This window comes from Microtus pennsylvanicus, chromosome 17 (genome assembly GCF_037038515.1).
Source record: "Microtus pennsylvanicus isolate mMicPen1 chromosome 17, mMicPen1.hap1, whole genome shotgun sequence".
Lineage (NCBI taxonomy): Eukaryota > Metazoa > Chordata > Mammalia > Rodentia > Cricetidae > Microtus > Microtus pennsylvanicus.
Window position 1 is genome coordinate 1,750,482 of NC_134595.1, and position 11,570 is coordinate 1,762,051.

At 42.0% G+C, this 11,570-nt stretch overlaps 1 long non-coding RNA gene across 1 annotated transcript; it reads right to left on the reverse strand.

Moving 5' to 3' along the window:
- Window positions 1–10,620: 10,620 nt before the first annotated feature.
- Window positions 10,621–11,570, reverse strand: LOC142837192 (uncharacterized). The gene is made up of 3 exons (XR_012908207.1): window positions 11,434–11,570; window positions 11,158–11,211; window positions 10,621–10,775 (listed from the first exon to the last, which is right to left on the reverse strand). It is a non-coding gene; the product is annotated as an uncharacterized LOC142837192 (long non-coding RNA).

Below are 11,570 nucleotides of genomic sequence, written 5' to 3' on the forward strand. Positions count from 1 at the left end.
TTGTATTGGTTAATGAATAAAGAAACTGCCTTGACCTGATAGGGCAGAACTCAGGTGGGTGGAGAAGACAGAACTGAATTCTGGGAGGGAGAAAGCAGAGTCAGGAGACACCATGGATCTGCTGCCGGAGATAGATGTGCTGAATTTTACCTGGTAAGTCACTGCCACGTGGCGATGTACAGATTAATAGAAATTGGTTAAATTAAGATGTAAAAATTAGCCAATAAGAAACTAGGGCTATTGGGCCAAACAGTAATTTAATTAATACAGTTTCTGTGCGGTTATTTTGGGGCTGAGCTAGCCTGGCGTCCAGGACGAACAAGCCTGGCTCTTCTTGCATCAGGTCCCTACTTCCTCATTCGCCAATTTGAATGATGGAATGACTTAGGAGATCTTCCTTTATTACCATCCATAGATTTAGCTGAAAATGTTCATCCTATAGTAGTGAAATGGTTGTTGTAATTTTACGAGGCAGGATCTTGCTTGCTATACAGTTCATGCAGGTCTGGAACTCACTATGTAGCTCATTCTGACCTCAAAACACGACCCTCCTGTCTCAGCTTCAGAACTGCTGGGATAATACATATGCACCACTGTGCCAGCTCCAGACTGGCTTTTCACACAGTACCTGTGCCTTGAACAACCCCCTTTCACCTCTTGTTCCAGGGTTGAGCTAAAGAGATCATCTCATGTGCAAGACATCTCTGAGGTGCACCTGCCCAACATTTCTTTCCCTTTTTTCTGTTTTCCACAACTCTTGTTTTATGTGGTAGGATAAGGCTGGTTTCCATCCTGAACTCTCTGGATGGAGGAAGGATGAAACCTAGACTGTGGGAGATCTGCCTCTTCGCTACTGGAATGCTTCCGAAAAACAGGCTGTGACCTGTGTCAGGCTAATGCACCATGGTGAGGATGCTGGTTAACACTGTTCTTATTGTAGCTGCTATGCTTGTAAAGGTGGGAAGTCATGTAGGAAGACACTCAGAATAGCCTGCTTCAGAAGAAACCACCAAAGAAAGCAGTGGGATGGAGGTCGGGGGAGGTGCAAAGGGGGCAGGGAGATGAGGGGAACAGGGGAAAGAGGGGACAGCTAACTAGAGCTGCATATCAAGGCAGTCTCTTGATCTTCCTTTCATTTTCCTTCCAACCGTTTCCTTTCTTCTCTTAAGTCACTTATAAATGAAATCTGGAATTGACATAGTCTGTTAAAGTCAACATTGCTTTATGTTGGGTCCACACATCTTGCTTGTCATAACGTGACCTGGGGTGTTTTTATGTTGTATGTCAGAGATAAACAAAATTTGATAATTAGCTCATTTGTTGAAAATAAAATTCTTTAGAGGTTGTTTGTTGGTACCTTTGATGCCACCTATACAATTATAATTGGTATTATAAAGATAATAATATGTCTAATACGTCTGAAATAAACCATGCAGGAATGGGGAGCATTGACATTTAGTTTTTAATATAATAGTGGCAAAGCTATTGAAGAAGTGAGAAAATATACATTTAGAAGTTACCATTGTTACTTATATATCTTTGTTACCTTAAATATATTCTAGGACTTCCTTCTTTCCAAAGAATAGTTGCAATTAAAATTTCTATTTTCTTTGCTATTTTTCTCTTTCAGTCTGAAAGTATGTTTCTAGTGTTATTCCTAGGGCATGCTTTCAGAGCTGGAATAGATTAACACATTTTGCTAATCTTTTGACCACCCAATACTTAATGGTTAAAAGAATAAAACTTAGGTATTTGAATATTCCAAATAGCTTTAAAGATAATACGTCTGTAGATTTTCAAGTTTATATCACAATAATTTATAATGTAGATGCATATATGTAGAATGTGTAGAGCTGAATCCTGACTTGAACTTCAGTGGGGACCATGATCTGCTCATGCCTCCTGGGAGGGCATTGTGTGGCCAAGAGACAGGGATGCCTCAGAAGTCTTCAGATATTCAGGAATTAATTCTCCCCAGAAGGTTTGCTTGGTACTCAGGCCCACCAGCTGTAAACACAGGTGCCTATCACTTACTTTCTTATTCGAACTGAAAATCATTTTATTACTCATATTTTTTGTGTTTTGGGTGTGTGGATGCTATGTGGGTCTTGGGGATTGAACTCAGGTCATCAGGCTCAACAGCAAGAACCTTATCCTGTGATGTATATTGCCAGACCTTGATTTTATTTAATTGTGTGTGTGTGTGTGTATGTATGTGCATGTGTGTATTCAGGTGTTTGTATGCACATGATGTGCATATGTGGGGGAGAGGGCACACGCCTTCCTCAGTCAGTCTCCACAGGCACTTGGGCTGGCCCAGGAGCTCACCAGTTTGGCTATACTGTCTGGTGAAAGGCTCAGATCCATCTTGGTCAAGTCCCCTTCCCAGTGCTTAGGTCACAGACTCATGCAAGCTCCGTACCCAGCTTTTGTGCAGGGGCTGAGGATCCAAGCTCAGGTCCTCACACTTAAGCAGCAAGCACTCTACCAACCAAGCCGTCTCCCCAGCCCACCTTACGTCGGCTTGGAAACCCAGGTTTCTTGCCACTGCATCTCCCGGACATTGATTGCTTTTGTTGTTCTCAACTCTGATCTTCTAAAGAATTTTTAAGCTCACTGCTCATATTCTCAAACACACACACACACACACACAAATTCAGCTGATATTTCACTTGGAAAACCTTTACATTTATAAATTGATTGAGGAGGAACATTATTGTAACACGACTTTCCAATCAGAAATATTGCGGACCTGTCTACCAATTCAAATCCTCGTTTATATCACTTGGTAGAGTTTGTAGCTCCTTCCGTATGGATGTTGTATCTTTATATCATCCTTCTGCCTACAGTTTTTCTAAATACTGGTTTTCCCCTTGTATGTAGAAAGCTGTGGGGGTTTTGATTTTTATTTTGTTTTCATCTGGCTTACTAAGCTTAATTCCTCATGATAACAGCTTTTCAGTTTATTTTCGTGGCAATAAGGCACATCAGAGCAAATATCTGATCATGGTTCCTTATTTTTTTAAAAAAAGTGTGTCAAATATTACTTTTAAATATTTCTCTGAATACTGAAAAACAGGAAGAGTAGTCCCTTCCTCCTAACCTCAGATGAACCCCGCAGTGTTTTCTGAGCCTGTGTCCAGTGAGGTTTCGTGTGGTTAAATGCATCCTTATGGTTCTCATATCTTAGTAGGTAAAGCTGCTCCAGCTTGCTTTCTTTCACTGTGAAAAGCACCATGATGAAAAGCAATCGCAGAGAAAGGGGTTATTTTAGCTTATAGGTTATAGTCCATTGTTGAGGGAAGCCAAGGCAGGAACTCAAGGCAGAAGCTTGATGAGGGATGCGTGGAGGAATACAACTCACTGGCTTGTTCTTTCTAAGCCCATCTGTCCAGACAGACACTGTCCACCTTGGGCTACATCCTCCTCTATCAATTAGCAATCAAGCATCCACAATATGCCTACAGGCCAGTCTGGTGGGTGCAGTTCTTCAAGATTAATCCTCATGGATGCTTTATTATTGAAGGCTTATTTTAGCCTATTCTGAGATGATGTGTTTTATTTACTTATTTATTTTTATGTTTAAGTTAATGGTACTTAGATTTCTTTCTATAAAGAAATATCAGGCTGAAAGTACAGCTCAGTTGTTAAGAGCAATAGCTAATCCTCCAGAGTACACAGGTTTCTACTCTGGGTACATGGAGGCTCACAACTCTCTGGTCCTCCATTTCAGGGGATCCCATACCCTCTTCTGGCCTCCAAGGGCACCAGGCACCCACTGCTACCCAGAAAGGCATGTAGGCAAAACACCCACACAATAACAAAATAAAGTCATAAAGGAAAAAAAACCAAATGCCTACATTTAGGGAATTGATTTTTCACGGTGAATTTTCTTTAATAAACCATCAAATTAGACATGTTGAGTATTTAAATTATATATATTCTCTGATTTATCTTGGGTAGGTCTTGCTCTTACCATTATCTTGGCCTCATAAGCTGCAACCTTTCGGGTTTTGCCTCCAGAGTACTTTAAATGGCCTAGAGAAGCTCTGGGTTTTCAGGCCACTGGAATTCATGTGTAGTATGGTGTGTTTTCAACCCTTCTGTACTGTTGCTTTCTTAGTTCTGTTTCTGATATCTTCACAGTCTCCTACTCTATTCCATTCTCCATTTCTTTGCATATTTTATGTGTTCAGAAAATTGGCAATATCTAACATATTTTAGTGGTTATGTGGTTAATAATGCCTAACAATATATTCTGCTATATCATTTGTAGACTGGTGCCTAGTCCACACACAGTTACACATCAGGTGGAACTCCAGGAACCCTGGAGAAGAAAGGGAGAAATGATGGTAGGAGCCAGAGGGATCAAAGACATCACAAGAAAATGCACAGAAACAACCAGTCTGGGCTCATAGGAGCTAAAAGAGACTGAAATGACAAGCGGGAAGCTTGCATGGGACTGACCTAGGCACTCTGCATATACGTTACAGTTGTGTAGTTTGGTTTTCTTGTTGGACTCCTGACAGTGGGAGCAGGGGCTGTCCCTAACACTTTGGTTGGCCTTTGGGACCCTACTTCTCATACTGGGTCACCTTGCCCGGCCTTAATACATGGGGAAGGTCACTGATACTCATGGGAGACCTGCCCTTTTCTGAACAGAAAAGGAGTAGATTGAGGGATGGAAACAAAGGGAGTGGGTATAAAGGAGGGAGGGAGGTGAAACTTTGCCTGGGATGTAAAATAAATAAATAATTTTCAAAGTTATATGGTATTTATTTGGTGGTATATTTTCTTTAAAATTAAAATAAAACTCATTAGTACATATGATCCTTTCGTTTCTAATAATTATAATAATAATAATAAGGATTCTCTTTATCTTCATACTAAAAGAATCTTGCTCAGATTCAGTGTTGAAATAAAGGCAGCACTTTTAGTTTATTATTTAATATTTCCTGCTTCTTAATTAAATATTTTGTTTTAATAATGTATTAAATCTATATCTATGATTTACAAAGGTTCATTTAGTTTTTTAACTTACTGTCAAAGTATTAATTCATTGATACTGTTTAACTTTTGCGTGTGTGCTGCATGCGTGTGTGTATGTACATGCGTGTTTACATGGAAATGTGCTCTGTGGGGGGGCACTCTCACACAGAATATGTCGGGTACTCTGCATCCTGTTGCCTGGAGACAGGTTATCTCATTGGATGGGGAGCTTGCTCTTCCGGTGAGGCTGACTGAGCAGTGAGCTCTCAGGACCACGAGAACCCTCTTCTCATACTTCTTCTTTTTTCACACATGTTCCTTGGGAGATTTTGATTCAACATGCCATTTGAGAAAACCACTTATGCCCTGAGCTGGAGAGTCCTCCCTGGCTTTGATAATATACCTAGTAATGCTGTCCTGTACTAATTTGAAGGATTAAATGAGGGGAGGTTGAGTAATAAAGTGTGACATTAATATTCATGCCCTACAAATGCACCTGTAGAATCTTTGTTTATATTTATACCCAGATGATTTACGAAACTCCAAAACCAAAGAGGCATGGATGCTTCTGCACACCTATAGTTAGAGGAGTGACCAGTGGTTAGCTATGTCCAAGGTTACTCTTAATTGCATCTTTAGGCAATATAGCTTTGAGACATTGGACGACAAGCAAACTTTCAGGGTCAATACTTGCAACCCAGAGCTTTGCTTTTTTTTTTTTTCCAGCACACAAAAGAGCACTAACATGGTAGCAGGCCTGACTGAGTTTTAATGGTGATCAAGGTTCATCTGTGTAAAGAGACCAGCTCCCGAGTTCACTGAGTTTTAATGGTGATCAAGGTTCATCTGTGTGCAGAGACCAGCTCCCGAGTTAACTGAGTTTATCTGTGTAAAGAGACCAGCTCCCGAGTTCACTGAGTTTATCTGTGTAAAGAGACCAGCTCCCGAGTTAACTGAGTTTATCTGTGTAAAGAGACCAGCTCCAGAGTTCACTGAGTTTATCTGTGTAAAGAGACCAGCTCCCGAGTTCACTGAGTTTATCTGTGTAAAGAGACCAGCTCCCGAGTTCACTGAGTTTATCTGTGTAAAGAGACCAGCTCCCGAGTTCACTGAGTTTATCTGTGTAAAGAGACCAGCTCCCGAGTTCACTGAGTTTTAATGGTGATCAAGGTTCATCTGTGTAAAGAGACCAGCTCCCGAGTTCACTGAGTTTTAATGGTGATCAAGGTTTATCATCTGTGTAAAGAGACCAGCTCCCGAGATAACTAGGTTTTAATGGTGATCAAGGTTCATCTGTGTAAAGAGACCAGCTCCCGAGTTCACTGAGTTTTAATGGTGAACAAGGTTTATCTGTGTAAAGAGACCAGCTCCCGAGTTAACTGAGTTTATCTGTGTGCAGAGACCAGCTCCCGAGTGCACTGAGTTTATCTGTGTAAAGAGACCAGCTCCCGAGTTCACTGAGTTTATCTGTGTAAAGAGACCAGCTCCCGAGTTAACTGAGTTTTAATGGTGATCAAGGTTCATCTGTGTAAAGAGACCAGCTCCCGAGGTAACTGAGTTTTAATGGTGATCAAGGTTCATCTGTGTAAAGAGACCAGCTCCCGAGTTAACTGAGTTTTAATGGTGATCAAGGTTCATCTGTGTAAAGAGACCAGCTCCCGAGGTAACTGAGTTTTAATGGTGATCAAGGTTTATCATCTGTGAAAAGAGACCAGCTCCCGAGTTAACTGAGTTTTAATGGTGATCAAGGTTTATCTGTGTAAAGAGACCAGCTCCCGAGTTAACTGAGTTTTAATGGTGATCAAGGTTCATCTGTGTAAAGAGACCAGCTCCCGAGTTAACTGAGTTTTAATGGTGATCAAGGTTCATCTGTGTAAAGAGACCAGCTCCCGAGTTAACTGAGTTTTAATGGTGATCAAGGTTCATCTGTGTAAAGAGACCAGCTCCCGAGTTAACTGAGTTTTAATGGTGATCAAGGTTCATCTGTGTAAAGAGACCAGCTCCCGAGTTCACTGAGTTTATCTGTGTAAAGAGACCAGCTCCCGAGTTAACTGAGTTTATCTGTGTAAAGAGACCAGCTCCCGAGTTCACTGAGTTTTAATGGTGATCAAGGTTTATCTGTGTAAAGAGACCAGCTCCCGAGTTCACTGAGTTTTAATGGTGATCAAGGTTTATCTGTGTAAAGAGACCAGCTCCCGAGTTAACTGAGTTTTAATGGTGATCAAGGTTCATCTGTGTAAAGAGACCAGCTCCCGAGTTCACTGAGTTTTAATGGTGATCAAGGTTTATCTGTGTAAAGAGACCAGCTCCCGAGTTCACTGAGTTTATCTGTGTGCAGAGACCAGCTCCCGAGTTCACTGAGTTTATCTGTGTAAAGAGACCAGCTCCCGAGTTCACTGAGTTTATCTGTGTAAAGAGATCAGCTCCCGAGTTAACTGAGTTTTAATGGTGATCAAGGTTCATCTGTGTAAAGAGACCCGCTCCCAAGGTAACTGAGTTTTAATGGTGATCAAGGTTCATCTGTGTAAAGAGACCAGCTCCCGAGTTAACTGAGTTTTAATGGTGATCAAGGTTCATCTGTGTAAAGAGACCAGCTCCCGAGGTAACTGAGTTTTAATGGTGATCAAGGTTCATCTGTGTAAAGAGACCAGCTCCCGAGTTCACTGAGTTTTAATGGTGATCAAGGTTCATCTGTGTAAAGAGACCAGCTCCCGAGTTAACTGAGTTTTAATGGTGATCAAGGTTCATCTGTGTAAAGAGACCAGCTCCCGAGTTCACTGAGTTTATCTGTGTAAAGAGACCAGCTCCCGAGTTCACTGAGTTTATCTGTGTGCAGAGACCAGCTCCCGAGTTAACTGAGTTCTAATGGTGATCAAGGTTTCTCTGTGTAAAGAGACCAGCTACCGAGTTCACTGAGTTTATCTGTGTAAAGAGACCAGCTCCCGAGTTAACTGAGTTTTAATGGTGATCAAGGTTCATCTGTTTAAAGAGACCAGCTCCCGAGTTAACTGAGTTTTAATGGTGATCAAGGTTCATCTGTGTAAAGAGACCAGCTCCCGAGTTAACTGAGTTTTAATGGTGATCAAGGTTTATCTGTTTAAAGAGACCAGCTCCCGAGTTAACTGAGTTTTAATGGTGATCAAGGTTCATCTGTGTAAAGAGACCAGCTCCCGAGTTAACTGAGTTTTAATGGTGATCAAAGTTTATCATCTGTGTAAAGAGACCAGCTCCCGAGTTAACTGAGTTTTAATGGTGATCAAGGTTCATCTGTGTAAAGAGACCAGCTCCCGAGTTAACTGAGTTTTAATGGTGATCAAGGTTCATCTGTGTAAAGAGACCAGCTCCCGAGGTCACTGAGTTTTAATGGTGATCAAGGTTTATCTGTGTAAAGAGACCAGCTCCCGAGTTCACTGAGTTTATCTGTGTGCAGAGACCAGCTCCCGAGTTCACTGAGTTTATCTGTGTAAAGAGACCAGCTCCCGAGTTCACTGAGTTTATCTGTGTAAAGAGATCAGCTCCCGAGTTAACTGAGTTTTAATGGTGATCAAGGTTCATCTGTGTAAAGAGACCAGCTCCCAAGGTAACTGAGTTTTAATGGTGATCAAGGTTCATCTGTGTAAAGAGACCAGCTCCCGAGTTAACTGAGTTTTAATGGTGATCAAGGTTCATCTGTGTAAAGAGACCAGCTCCCGAGGTAACTGAGTTTTAATGGTGATCAAGGTTCATCTGTGTAAAGAGACCAGCTCCCGAGTTAACTGAGTTTTAATGGTGATCAAGGTTCATCTGTGTAAAGAGACCAGCTCCCGAGTTCACTGAGTTTATCTGTGTAAAGAGACCAGCTCCCGAGTTAACTGAGTTTATCTGTGTAAAGAGACCAGCTCCCGAGTTCACTGAGTTTATCTGTGTGCAGAGACCAGCTCCCGAGTTAACTGAGTTTTAATGGTGATCAAGGTTCATCATCTATGTCTAGAGACCAGCTCCCGAGTTCACTGAGTTTATCTGTGTAAAGAGACCAGCTCCCGAGTTCACTGAGTTTATCTGTGTAAAGAGACCAGCTCCCGAGTTCACTGAGTTTATCTGTGTAAAGAGACCAGCTCCCGAGTTAACTGAGTTTTAATGGTGATCAAGGTTTATCTGTGTAAAGAGACCAGCTCCCGAGTTAACTGAGTTCTAATGGTAATCAAGGTTTATCTGTGTAAAGAGACCAGCTCCCGAGTTAACTGAGTTTTAATGGTGATCAAGGTTTATCTGTGTAAAGAGACCAGCTCCCGAGTTAACTGAGTTCTAATGGTAATCAAGGTTTATCTGTGTAAAGAGACCAGCTCCCGAGTTAACTGAGTTTTAATGGTGATCAAGGTTTTTCTGTGTAAAGCATCTTCTAAGAGACCAGCTCCCAAGTTAATGAGACAGAGATTATAGTACGTATCTGTTCTGTGCGAGAGTTGTCTGACCTAGCTTCTAATCAGTGTAGGAGTTGTCCACACTGCGCCATGCAATACAAATGAACTTTCTGCTTTCCACCACCCCGTCCACTTGCCTGTCACTGTTTCCCATCATCTTCTCCACTAACTTTTGCAGCCAGCTTTGATTTTTCTTGACATAATCTGAGCCCCAAACAGATATCTATTTACCTTCTCTATTGTCCTTTTCCATGACTTCCTGTCATACCCCCACCAGCTTTTCTTTTCTTTTCAAGTGGTTCAGCACTCAAAAACAGGAGAAATTCTAGTATGTTAACTTATTATAACAAGACAGTCTGCTTAAAACATAAAATGGTTCAGAAATAAAAGTGGATGTGGGTAGCTTAAAACTTGTGATAGTTTTACATCTGACTTTTTCTTCTTTTCGTGTGTATGTAGTATATGTGTGTCTGTGCATGTTTGCATGTGTGTGCTTATGTGTGTTGGAGAGACATAGGCCTGAGGTTCATATTGGGAATCTTCCTTGATTACCAGTAAACCTTAGAGATCATACCGTGGTCTACATTCTTCACAATGCTGGGGTTCCAGGTGAGCGGGCAGTCTTGCCTGACTTTTAAAACTCTCTCTCTCTCTCCTGTGTGATTGGACAGTTGATGGAAGTATATTCTCTCTTACGATGTGGGTCCTGGGATCAATCTCAGGTTACCAGGATTGGTAGCAAGCCCACTTTACCTCGCGTTTTCTACGTGGATATTGAGAAAGGTCATGTTTGTGTAGCAAGTGTTCTTACCCACTGAGTCATATCCCTAGTTCTAACTTTATGTATTTACATAAACTGTAAGTATTAAGATGAAATATACGGCGTGCACATTACTTGCCTTTCTCATTATCCTAAGAGGCTTCTTCACCATTCCATGCAATCCTTGTCTTGAAGCTCTGTGCTGGAGTCTACTGAATGTAGTTTTTCTTTTGCATTTTTTCCCTATGGCCTGAAAGATGGCTAGTGCTTTTCTTTTCTCTTTTTTAATTTTTTTTATTTTTTGCATTAAAAAATTTACACTTCCTTCCCTCCTCCCATTCCCCTCCTGCTTCCCCCATTCCCCCTTCTTCCTCCCCGTCCCTCCTTAAGAGAGGGCAGGGAACCCTGCCCTGTGAGAAGTCCAAGGCCCTCCCCCCAACATCCAGGCCTAGGAAGCTTTGCATCCAAATAGACTAGGGTCCCAAAAAGCCAGTACATGCAGTAGAAACAAGTTCCAGTGCCTTTATCAATGGCTTCTCAGTCAGCTCCCATTGTCAGCCACATTCAGAGAGTCCGGTTTGATCGCATGCTCATTCAGTCCCGGTCCAGTTGGATTTGCTGAGCTCCTATTAGAACAGGCATACTGTCTCAGTGGGTGGACCAACCCCTCACAGTCCTGATTTCCTTGCTCATCTTCTCCCTCCTTCTGCTCTTCAACTGGACCTTGGGAGCTTAGTCCGTTGCTCTGATGAGGGTCTCTGTCTCTATCTCCATCCATAGCAGAACAAAGATTCTACAGTGATATTCAAGTTTAAACATCAATGTGATAGTGGGGCCCCTCAATAGAAGAATGGATAAAGAAGGTGTGGAATATATACACATTAGAGTACTACTCAGTAGTAAAAAACAATGACATCTTGAATTTTGCATGCAAATGGATGGAAATAGAAAACACTATCCTGAATGAGATAACCCAGACCCCAAAAGATGAATATGGTTTGTACTCACTCATTAGTGGACTCTAGCCATAAACAAAGGACATTAAGCCTATATCTTGCAAGCCTAGAGAAGCCAAATAACAAGGTTATAGATCCTCCTGGAAACTGGAAGCAAACAAGATTGCTGGGCAAAAGTTGGGAGCATGGGGGTGGGGGTGGAGGGTAGGGTTGGGGGAAGGGGAGGGGGAGAGAGAAGGGAGAAAGGAAAGATTGGAGAGATCTTAGGGGAGTGGGAGGGTGGAGATGGAGGAAGGGCAGATATAGGAGCAGGGAAGAAGATACCTACATTAAGAGAGCCATTTTAGGGCCGACAAGAGACTTGGTTCTTGAGGGGATCCCAGGTGTCCATGGGAATGTCCCCAGCTAGATCCTTGGGCAGCAGAACAGAGGGTGCCTGAACTGTCCTTGCCCCACAATCACATT